This window comes from Molossus molossus, unplaced genomic scaffold (genome assembly GCF_014108415.1).
Source record: "Molossus molossus isolate mMolMol1 unplaced genomic scaffold, mMolMol1.p scaffold_m16_p_7, whole genome shotgun sequence".
Lineage (NCBI taxonomy): Eukaryota > Metazoa > Chordata > Mammalia > Chiroptera > Molossidae > Molossus > Molossus molossus.
In genome coordinates, this window is record NW_023425401.1 from 46651346 (window position 1) to 46664018 (window position 12673).

Here is a 12673-nt window from a genome sequence, read left to right on the forward strand (position 1 = left end):
TCAAGCCACCCCCTACTGGCCTAACTGAATCGCTTTCGGTGCCCTTGCAGGGCAGTCTTTCAGGAGGTCAGGAAGAAGCGTTTTTGCTTTTTCACTATCACTGCCTCCTAAATGCTGTCACCAGCTAACTGCTTCTCTTTTATCCAAATCAACAACAGTTTTTCTATCTCTTTAATTGCCTATGATGGTTGTTTTGTGAGCACTTTCACACCCTTAGCAACATCAGTACACTTGATGGTCTTTTTATGTTTTAAAATTGTGCTAATTATTTATTTCACCAGCAACAAAAGCAAAAAATAAAAAAATAAAAACAAACCCATGAAAATATACACAGCATAATTTTAATTTTTTGTGGTTTAGTAGTAAACTGATTCAAATTATCACTTTTGTTTGTGGCCTGAGGAACACTTTTTGTCATGCTGATGTATCAGCATTAAAGGGTTGTCAGGTCAAGAACTGAAGTTTTGCTCAAAAACCAAGATTTCTTTTTCGTGAACTGGGTGGAAAACTGAATTGTTTGAGATGGGAAATGTTCAATAATCAAGGTTTTTTGTTTTCTTTTTAATTTTTTTTTTTTCTTTATTGAGTTTAGAGAGAGAGGAAGGGAAAGAGAAAGACAGAGTTAGAAACATCAGTGGGAAAGAACATCAACTGCCCACATCTTGCATGGTCCCCACTGAGGACCAGGCCCACGACCTGGGCATGTATTCTGACTGGGAATCAAACTGGCGACCTGTTGGTGTATGGGTCGACGCTCAATCACTGAGCCACACGGGCTGGGCAAGAGCCAAGGTTTGACTATAATGTTGATTTCTTCTGTGTGTGGTGTATCTCTAGGTGTGAAGTCATACCTGATGCAGATTTTCAGTTAAGTATTGGCTACATTGCCTTGGGTTTGGGATGAAATTTGAGCTGAGGTAGTGAAATAATAGTTAATACCACTTCTGCAAGAAGGTGTATGGTAATATGTAGGAAAGAGGTAAGAGGTTAACCAAGGAGTAACCTGGATTGAGGGCAAGCTTTGTGTGTAAGATGTGTGGGACTTGCCAGTGTTTGAATGTGCAAAGTGGAAACCAGAGACCAATGATGATTTCACCAATTCTGAGGAGCAAGGAAAAAAGCACTAAAATCTAAAGAACAGGAGGAATAGTTAGCCTTGAACTGGAGGGAAGAGACACTTCTTACACTATAAGATGAGGTAGACAAAGAAGGAAGGATACAAATTGAAGTTATTTATTTATTTTTTTTATTATTATTATTTTTATCCTCACCCGAGGATATTTTTCCATTTTTTGTACAGATAGAGTGGGAGGGAGAGAGAGGAAGGGAGAGAGAGAGAGAAACATCGATGTGAAGGGACACTTCGAGTGGCTGCCACCCGCACGACCAACCAGCGCCGGGGACAAACTGCAACCGAGGTACATGCCCTTAGTGGGAACCGAACCCGGGTCTCTCCAGACCGCAGGCCGACGCTCCAACCGCTGAGCCAAACTGGCCAGGGCTGAAGTTATTTTTTTATGAAGAGGCCAGTTAAGTATCTGGGAGAATGAGGTTGACAGTACAGAATGAAGAAGATGAAAACGGGAAATCCTCTGAAGGGAAAAAAATGAGTCAACTGAGGGCATTTGAAATTATATCTGGGTAGAAATGAGAGTAGAAATAATATATTGATATAACACGCATATTAAAGAAAAAGATTTTGTTGGAGAGCAAAAGTGTGATGATCTAATATAAAAATAGAAGGCAAGAAAACCAGGGCATCATCTATGATTGCCTCGAACCACATTACACTAATATTACATACTTATCAACCGTCCTACTTAATGACCAGGGTATAAAATCTGCAAAGACATTGACATGACCTTTTACACTTTTGCATCCCCAGCACTAGTACAGTGTCTTCCACATGGTAAGCATTGACAGCAACCAACATTTCGGGAGATCTGCCTGAGAAGGGAACATTCCACTTTGGTTTTTATTTAAGTTTGAGGGCACATTTCCAGTGAAATCTGGGTTTCAGGAGAGAAAATGGAAAAGATGTAATAAGAAAAGGAAGTTGCGGGGGCTGGGAGAGGAGGAAGAAAGAGAGAGGGAGAGAGGAATTTGCATTAAGGACAGATGTTAACTAGGACAGGGACAGGAAGCAGAGAGGGATGAAATGATCTCAAGCTACATTCTGGCTTCAAGTATTTTCCATATTAAAGCTAGACTTGTATGTTTTGTTTGGGGCCTAGTCAACAATGTGTGGGTTTTATTTAGGAATACAAATAGATTAATGGGTAAAATGTTTTCTTAAATATTTTTTAAATTTTTTTATTTTAGAGAGAGAGAAACATATTTGAGAGAGATCCATCATCTGGTGCCTTCTACATGCCCCACCCCCACCCCACCCCAGGACTGAGCTCACAACCCGGGCATGTGCCCTGACCGGGAATCAAACTGGTGACCTCTGGGTGCACAGGCAGATGCTCAACCAAGTGAGCCACACTGGCCAAGCAATGGGTGAAATTTTTAACTGATCTCTCGGTGTATAAATCATTATTCTTGATTAGAGTGAGTATATCATTTCTTCCTGTTTCCTCCCTTCCTTTTTCTAAAAATTTTCTTTTGCCTTTTTCTTTTCTTTCTCCCTCCCCCACAAACCTAAATACTATCTCTCCTTTTCTGTTGTACCTCTGCCTCTCTTATTTCCTTGTTTGTTTGTTTTTAATCTCCTCTTTCTTATTTTCTCCCTAACCATTTTTTCATTTGTGAGGAAGGGGGAAAGTCTATGAAATGGGAGTTAAAACAGAAAAATCAAGATGATAGAAAGAGAGAAGTGAAGCAAAATGAGTGTCTTTCTCTTCCCTGTTATATAGAAAAATGTACCCCACAAGCTGTGTTTGATAACACATAAATTGCATCATTTGACTAAGGTAAACAGTGGGCAGAACCAGAAGAATTTCAGGGTCAACAGAAACACTAGGCCTGAACTCAAGCACACTTGGCCTTTCATTCTGTCTTTGCCATTTATTACGTGTGACCTATGACAGATTCATCTTTTCCAATTCACAACTTTCCTATTTCTACAAAGGGAATGTTATTACTGAACTGTGGCAAGCAGAAATTTGGCCCCCATGATTTATGCTCCCTGGAGCTAGATCCATGATTATGTTAGTTTGCATGGCAAAAGCTGTAATTAAGGTTACTAATATGATGAGTTTAAGACTGGGAGATATTCTGAATTATCTAGGGTTTATCACATTTTTTTTTTTGAAAGGTCGCCACTACTTTTTATTTTGATTTTTTTTACTTTTTAAAAATATTTTTTATTTTTCAATTACAGTTGACATACAATGTTAGTTTCTAAATGTATGACTTCGTGTTTAGACATTTATATAACTTAAGAAGTGATTACCCTGATATCCTACATAGTACCCATCTGACATCCTACATAATTATCACATATTACTGACTAATTCCTTATGCTGTACTTTACATCCCTGTGACTGTTTTCACAACTGCCAATTTGTACATCTTTATCCTTTCTGTTTTCTGTTCATCCTGTCAACCCTCTTCCCATCTGGCAATCATCAAAATGTTCTCTGTATCTATGAGTTTGTTTTTGTTTTATTTATTCATTTTGTGTTTCAGATTCCACATATGAGTGGAGTCACATGGTTTTGTTTTTTTTCTATCTCACTTATTCCACTTAGCATAATTCCCTCTAGGTCCATCAATATTGTTTCAAAAGGCAAGACTTCATTTCATTCTGGCTGAAGAAAAAGATAAAGAAAAAGGATAAAGGATAAAGAAAAAGATATATATATATATATATATCTTTATCCATTTGTCTTTATCCATTTGTCTACTGATGGACACTTGGGTTACTTTTATATCTTGGCTATTGTAAATAATGCTATAGTGAATGTAGAGATTCACATGTTTATTCAATTCATTGTTTTGGATTTCTTTGAATAAATATCCAGAAATGGAATTGTTGGGTCCTTCTTTGTCACTTGTTATAGCTTTGTTTTAAAGTTCATTTTGCCTGACATAAGTATTGCTATCCCAATTATTTATTTATTTTCTTGGCTTTCATTTGCATGAAATATCTTTTTTCATCCTTTTACTTTCAGTCAGTGTGTGTCTTTTGATTTGAAGTGGGTCTCTTGTAGGCAGCATATGTATGGGTCTTATTTTCTTATCCATTCAGCTACTCTATGTCTTTTCATTGGAGTATTTAATTCATTTACATATAAAGTAATTATTGATAGGTATGTAGTTATTGCTATTATATAATTCGTATTTTTATCCCTTTTTTCATTCTTTGTAAAAAAGTCCCTTTAATTTTTTTCTAATAAAACTAGTTTGGAGGTAATGAACTCCTTCAGTTTTTTTCTTGTCTGGGATACATGAACCCATTAAAAAAAAAAAAAAAAAAAAAAAAAAAGGTAAAAGGACAAGTCAGAGAGATTCAAAAGATGAGAAGGTTTTGAGGTGTTGCTGGCTTGAAGATGAAGGAGGCCACATGGAAAGCAAGAGGAAGAATGGATTCTGGCCATGATCCCTGCAGAGGACCTGGCGTCTCAGTTGAGAACTGCAACCTAGTCAATACTTTGATTTCAGCTCACTGAGACAGTGAGCAGAAAAGTCAACCAGACTCTTTGGGTTTCTGACCTACGGAAATTATGCAACAATAAATTTGTGTTGTTTAAAGGTGTTGCATTTGGAGCATGGGGCTCGTGGGCGCGGCGGCCCGCTGCGTGGTGCGCGGTGCCGACCGGATGAGCAAGTGGACCAGCAAGCGGGGCCCACGCACCTTCTACAAGAGCCGTGGCGCGAAGGGCACTGGCTTGCACGCCCGCGGCAGCAAGTTCGTGCAGGTCGGGGAGATGGTGCCCGAGCTGGTGGTGCCCGAGCTGGCCGGCTTCAAGCTCAAGCCCTACGTGAACTGCCGTGGCGCCCGCCGTGGAGAAGGACTTCAGGGACGGCACCCTCGACCCGGGCCCTGGAGAAGTACGGCTTCGAGCCCACACAGGACGGCAAGCTCTTCCAGCTGTACCCCAAGAACTTCCCGCGCTAGCAGCCGCACCCCCGGGCCCTGCCCCACCGGCTTCTATCAAAGACCGTGGCTACCACAAAAAAAATAAAATAAAATAAAGGTGTTGCATTTGTGGTAATTTCTTATAGCGGCCGTGAAAACTAATGCTAATATTAATAATATTGCAGGAGTTAAAGGAATTGACATATATATTGTGATTTTAGTGAGTCAATAAATTACATTCCTTTCATTTCTCAAATATAGGACTGACTGAGAAAGAAGATACAAAGGACAAGTGAAATATGTAATATTAGTGTTTTTACTTATATAGGCTGATTTGGACAATGGACCTTAATGTGTGGCCCCCGTGGGCTTTCTACTACTTCATTTAGGAAATAAATTCACACGTTTAGTCATCAACTGAGTTGAAGGACCTTAGCCAAACTTTGTATAGGCCACTTACCACAAAGTTGGGAAGAGATCAAATAGCAGCTCTCTCCAAATGTAGTTAAACCTGGAAGACAGAGATCCCATGTATTTTGGGACAAACATGATTATATCCTCCTGGCAAACTCACTAATCATATAAGTCATACTTGCCCAATCGGTAGAAGGAGATTGGGAGGACTACTTTACCTAAAATACTACCACATTGAAAGATAGCTCAATAGAATGAGATCCTTACCAAAAATCTGGCACAAAATAAATACCTCATATATAGTTATCAAAAAGTGGCAATTATTTGGCTTTCCTAACACATTCCTTTCCAGTGTGGCTATTTTTCCAAAATCTGGCCCTACTCCCTCATGGTGACTCCCTGCACTGAATCAAGGCCCAGAGGTCTTCATTTTGACCCCCAGCTGACCCTTAGGTTACTGCCCATCTCCCTTCATTGTTATTCTGTGGCCCTTTTGTATCAGCCAGTTGAATGTCATGATCTTGGGGCCAGATTTTCCATGTTTCTGTGAGTGTAAACTTATGCAACAGGTAAAGCTATCACTGTAGATGTCTTTCCAATGAAAAAAGGCATATGGGACTCTTTTCTTCCCCCATTCCCAAATATCCTACATATATACTTGGAACTCAAAATCTCTCCCACTGAACTTGAGTATTCTTAGAATTAATCCAATAGTGAAAGGCTTTTTCTAATTTTAAGAAACAAATAAAACTGATAAATCAAATTTTATACTTTTCACTCTTTTTTCTTAAAACTTTTTAAACTATGTGTATGATGATCTTGGTAGTAATGGTATCAAATTTGGCACAAAATCATTGGTATTTTCATGGTCATTTCATGGTTAATAGTAATCAATAATTCATAGTGCTATGCAATGAGCATAATGGCTTTTATGTCTTTTATTAAAGTAGATTTGATGAAAACAACAACAACAACAACAACAACAACAACAACAACAACCTAGAAGTGCTATTGGTAAAGGGAATTTTAGATTAAGTAGGAAAAGATGTAGTTCTCAGGTGAGGATTCTGAGGAAGGAGCATACATTGCAGAGGAAACTCGTAAGTCACAAACTTAAATAGTCATTAATTTTACATCTACCTCGCTCTGTCTGTAATACTATTTTATGTCCCTCTTTCAGAGGCAATTAAAATTACAGCAATTATGTGGCATTCCAGTTGGCTATTTTTGCTATCTGCATGTGGGCAGGCAATCTTCTTAGAGTCACAGGATTTGGAAGTGTAGTGAGAACAGTGCAAACTCCTCTTAATTAAATAAAATACATGTATTTATTTTATGAGCTTCATTAGGAGAAAAATATATATGTATGTCATGGAACTATCAAGATGCCAGGGTCAATTTCAAAATATTTGTAGATATTGATGTGTTTATTTAAGATAAATAGTTTGTTATTGATGCATTTATACAAAATACCTGTGAAAAATCTATGGAGTCTTGCCCTGCTGGTGTGGCTCAGTGGTTGTGCATCAACCCATGCACCAAGAGGTCACCAATTTGATTCCCAATCAGAGCACATGCCCAGGTTGTGGGCCAAATCCCCAGTGTGGGGCATACAGGAAGTGGCCAGTTGATATTCTCTCTCATTAATGTTTTTATCTCTCTCTCTAAAACTCAATAAAGAAATAAAAAATTTTTTTTTAATCTGTGGAGTCTTTGACCTATTAACTTCTCTATGCCCCAACTTTCTCATCTGAGAGATGGGTTCACAATGTCAGTGTCATAGGTTTTTTGGAGTATTAAATGAGGCTCTCCCCCACCCTTTCTCTCAATCTCTCTCTCTCCACACACACACAGTGCCTACAATAGTGCCAAACACATAAAACTATATAAACTATTATTGTTGTTATTTCTTTTTTCAATGATTTATTTTTATTGTTGACCCTATTACAGATGTCCCTAATTTTCCCCCTCTTTGCCTACCCCCACCCCCACCCCCACCCACCCATCAGCCTTCACCACTCTGTTGTCTGTGTCCATAGGTTATGTACATATGTTCTTTGGCTAATCTTTTCACCTTCTTTTATCCAGCCCGCACACCCATTCCCCTCTGACACTTGTCAGTCTGTTTCATGTTTCCATGCCTCTGGTTCTATTTTGTTTGTCAGTTTATTTTTGTTCATTAGATTCCACATATAAGTGAGATCATGTGATATTTGTCTTCCTCTGACTGGCTTATTTCACTTAACATAATAATTTCCAGATCCATCCATGCTGTTGCAAAGGGTAAGAGTTCCTTCTTTTTAACAGCCACATAGTACTCCATTGTGTAAATGTACCACATCTTTTTTATCCACTCATCCACTGATGGGCACTTGGGCTGTTTCCAGATGTTGGCTATTGTAATGTTGTTATTTCTTAATACTATTTAAATTAAACGATTTATTCTGTAACAATATGAATATGGTATTTACAAGTATTTTCTGTTTGTGAAGTGCTTTTATAGTTTACAAACTTAATCCTGTCTTATAATAATATAATCAAGTGAGGCAGAATTATATCTATTTAATACATAAAACAAAACTAAAAATTGTAAAATTTTTAAAAAGTGAGATTTGAGATTAAAAGTTATATTTTCAATTTCCAATCAGGATTATTTTTATGATATGAATTAAAAAATGTTTGGACTTTTTCAACTTCTATACAGAAATAGTAAATATATTATTATTTTCAAAGGAGAACAATTTTAATTTAATTTCAATTTGTTGTGAAAATATTTTATTCTTAGTAGTCAATATTTTTGATAGAATGAAAGAAAACACAAATTTATGTGTTCTCTGAGATGCTAAAGCAATAAGCATTATTTTTTAGCTTCTAACAGGACTTCTTGGCAAGTGGTTGCTAATGACAAATGTTTACCATTTCCCTGCTTGGAGAAAGGATTCTTCTGAGGAGCAGAATTTAAGTTGTCTCAGTAGAGAAACTGACCTTTGCAAAATGTTCTAAAGCTGATTATAAGAAGCTAGACACTTCAATAAAATAAATAAATAAGCTTTAAATAGTAACAAGAAATTCACAAGAAAGCACAGACAAATTAGAGCACACTGTATACTGAATGCCAAAGAAATTATATATTGCTAAAGAAATCAGTTGGTGAGATAAATATGAATGACATATGAAATACATGATGAGACAAAGAACCACCCATATGTGGCTCTTTTCCTTCATAGCCAAATGGTGCCTCGATCCTGTTTACCAGAACTTTGTTTAGTTTGTATAAAGTGAAAATTCCTGGGCTTCTCCCATACTTTAATTTTGAGTAAATGTGGTCTCTGAGACCACACTTCTAACGTATACCATATCATATTCCAAGGATACTAAGTTTAATAATAGTTGTTTTAGCTCTGGCTTCAATCTTCTCCTAATAATTTTTATATCCTAAGGGCAGGTTCTGAATTGGAAGAAAAAGAGGCATCTTAGTGCTTGGAGCCGTGGTGGGCGGAGCAGTGCCCACTGGGAACATTAGAAGAGACTTCCTCTAAAGGGGAAAATAGGATTGGGTAGGATTGGCTTGGAGGGAGTTTGGACACTGAGGGACAAAAGATTAAATAATGCCTGGGTCAGTACTTACCACATTTATTGCTTTTGAGCATTAGAACTAAACTCTGGCTATGCCAAAAAAGGAATTTTATTGGAAGGATATTGGAAACTTACAAAATTTATGATAGCCTGGGGGATTTGATTTGGAAAATTGGCAGAGCAAGGGAGCTCTAGAAGGCTAGTTAATGTATGACAAGTTTCATGGTACAGATTGCTACTTCAGAGAATATAAATTGTAACTAGGAAATAACACCTTGAAATTCAGTCTCAGGAGCCATGAAGTCAAACTGGCCACTCCCAAATTATGTGTTATCTCCTGGGTGTGCTCATACGGAGTGAGAAAAAGGGGCTTTTGACAACAGGGATATAAGGTGCTCATAGGAAGTAGGAACTTAGATGATAACAATGACAGCAACAAAAACAATGTCACATACCTACTATGAGCTCCATCAAGGGTGGTCACTAGGTTGACGTAATCCCATTCAGCTGAGCTTAATGATGATTGATAATAGAGCATACTTTCCCCAGCTATTTTTAAATTTACTACTGCTCCTATTTGCACTAGAATTTACATATCTTTGATGTACTTTTCTTATCAGAACTCTCTCCATTCTTGTGCTTAGAGCTTGCCAAATACAGACATTTAGATTTTCGACTTATGACCTACTTAGGATTATGTGATTTTCTGAAATATTTGAACAGATTTAATGAAACCTTGCTCACTTATTTTATTGAATACTATCAACTTTTGGAAGAAGTACACTGTAAGGGCAGATAATTGTCCAAAAATAAATCACCAAATTCTCAATTTTACTTCCTGGGTTATTGCAATAGAGAGAGTTTTCAGCAGTAGTGCAACGTATTTTAAGAATAGTGCAACATTACACTCTATGATAGTGTTTGTAAACCTAAGATAAATATTCACATAGGACATGGGACCTAACTTTGACATTAAAGAACAAAGGGGATCTATACAGTTGAAAGAGGGTAAATCAGAATTGGGGAAGCTATGCTATAGTCTCTACTTAAAGACAGAGTTGCCCTAGTTAGTACCTTTTTAATTAGGCTTTTTAGCCTTCTTACTTTTTTTTTCTTTAGCCTTTTTACTTCCTTGGCCAATAACCAGTAGTAATTAGAACTTCCTCTTATTTTAGAAGATTTTTCCTTCAGCTTTGTTTGCTTTTATGTAAACTTTGGAATGTTTGGTAGTAATTTGATCTACTGATGTTCAATGTGGAATGCTTTGCAGGCAATACATTTAGTGCTAATATGTCAAGGGAGCAAGGGTCTACCTAGAAACAGTTTAGAGATCATTAGAAGATACTACAAGCCACTTTACTCCAAAATGCATAATGTTCCTCCAGAACCTCTCTCTGAAGTAGGAGCAAAAGTGGATTTAGTATGCCATATGCTCCCTTCTCCACTGAGAAAAAAAATCAACGTTGACATAAAAATTAGATGTCAACCCCCTACAAAAATCCTCCAGTGGCCTCCCATTTTACTTTCAATAAGATGAAAATTCCATACCTTGGTCCACAAGGTCCTGAGTGATTTGTCCCTGTCTTCTTTCCTGCATCAACTTGTACTATTTCTTCTCTTCCTCACTATGCTACAACCACATTGAACCTGTGATGACCCAGATACAATGTCCTTTCTACCTCAGGAGTTATGTTCTTGTTGATCTTACAAACTGGAATACTCTTTCCCAGGCTCTTGAAATACTGTGTCTTCATCAGGGTTTAGCTCATGTTGCACAACATCAGAAAACCTTTCCTGATGACTTGCTCTCTATAATTGTCTCTCTCTTTTTTTTTGGTACAATTTACTATCATAACATCCTGTTTATGTGATAGCACTTATAGCCTTGAAATTATCTTATTTATGTATTAATTCTTTATTTTTCTCCACTAAAATATACACTCTAAAAGGGCAGGGAGGAAGTATATCTTGATCACCAATGAATCTCTTGTGCCTTGAAGATCACCTGGCACATAAAATATGTCAATGAATAAATGCTTTGAATGACTAATGCTGACTCTGTAATAGAGGAGACATGGTAGAGACCATTTCAGAGGGCTTACTTGTGGTGCCATAGGGAAAAGGTAATCTTATATATATTATAAGGATGTATTTGAGCTATAGTTAGGCCATAGCACCAAATGCATTGCAACAAAACTTGATGGTGACAATTATCATGAGATCAATTAAAGTACTAAAATTCTAGAAGCCATCCTATCTCTGCCTCCTCTTTATTTGTTCCACCATCCCAAGGGCCTATAGTCATCAAGAAGGAAAAGTTCTTGTACTAGTAACAGATTTAAGCAGTAGGGAAAAGCGTTCTGTGAAGATAAAGCAGCAGGATCCTGAGCCTGTAGACATAAACACAGGGAGGGACAAAGTTAAGACTCTGACAAAAGTGGATATTGTTTAAGGGAACTGTGAAAAATGAAAGAATTTAGATTATTATGAAAATATGGTTAGACTAAAGAGTAGGTCATAAATCCAAGAATAGGAGTATATACTTAATGCTATAATCACTTGGGGACAAATTAAGTCCTTGTACAGCGAAGTGGCAGTGGCCCAAAGATAGCAATATTTATGAGGAGCAACCTTTCAGTTATATAGTAAGCAAATTCCAAATGGGAAGAAAGAGAAGTTAGAAGGATACTTAAGATGTTCCCATACCTGCCGAGAAGCCAATTGCCTTGACTTTGATAAATCTAAATTTTAATATTTGTTTGAGTTTCTTTTCCAGAGGAAATACGTTTTCTCTTAAAAACATAAATGATTGAATTTTATTACTTAGAGAAAAGAAGAAAATAAAAGTAGTTGGTCTTCATAATTGAATAGAGACTAGAATAGCCAATGTGTTGGCCTGAATTAATTTCTTTATTTTCTCTTCTCTTCATTCCTTCTTTTTCTTTCACACATTCCTTCTAACATCCCCACTGTCTTCCTTTTTAATAGGCGTTTATTTTACAGACTTTTAAATGTCTGTTCAATAAGATGCTAGATACTGTGGAGACACATGAGAAGAAATCTACAGTATGTTCAGGAATTTGGAGGATGAAGTCATGAGTGTGGGCAGGAGAACTTGGGAAAGATCCACACACGTGTGACTGACCAGGTGCTTTTCACTTTAAGAGTAGTGCTCTCTCTGTCTCCTCCCACTCGGAATCTACTAACCCCACATAATTTTCCAGGCTGCAGAAAAGAGAGAAAATCATGAAATCACTTTCACTTTTGTTCCATCTCACAGTCTAACTCAAATCTATTTTCCATACACGAGCCAGAAGTGTCTTTTTGTCTTCTAGATGCATTTCAATTTACAATCACATTATGCGGTTAATAACACATCAGCACATTCTTTAAAAATAAAACTAAGAATTTTACAGATAAAGCTGAAGTCCCATTTGATCATTAACTTTAGTGCCCATTCTTTATACCATTTTGAGTTCGCTATCTCAAAGTTTGATATCTGCAGGGAATTTTATAGAGACCAGGTTATGGGAACATTCACACTCATTAAACATATATTATATTGGCTAGCCTAGTACACATGGTTTTACATACATCAACTCTGACACTGCACATCATTTGGCAACTTGATTTTCACTCAATGTTTTGTTTCTGAGA

At 37.1% G+C, this 12673-nt stretch overlaps 1 pseudogene; it reads left to right on the plus strand.

Moving 5' to 3' along the window:
- The first annotated feature begins 4715 nt into the window (after positions 1–4715).
- LOC118620473 lies at positions 4716–5065 on the plus strand (annotated as a pseudogene).
- The last annotated feature ends 7608 nt before the right edge of the window (positions 5066–12673 follow it).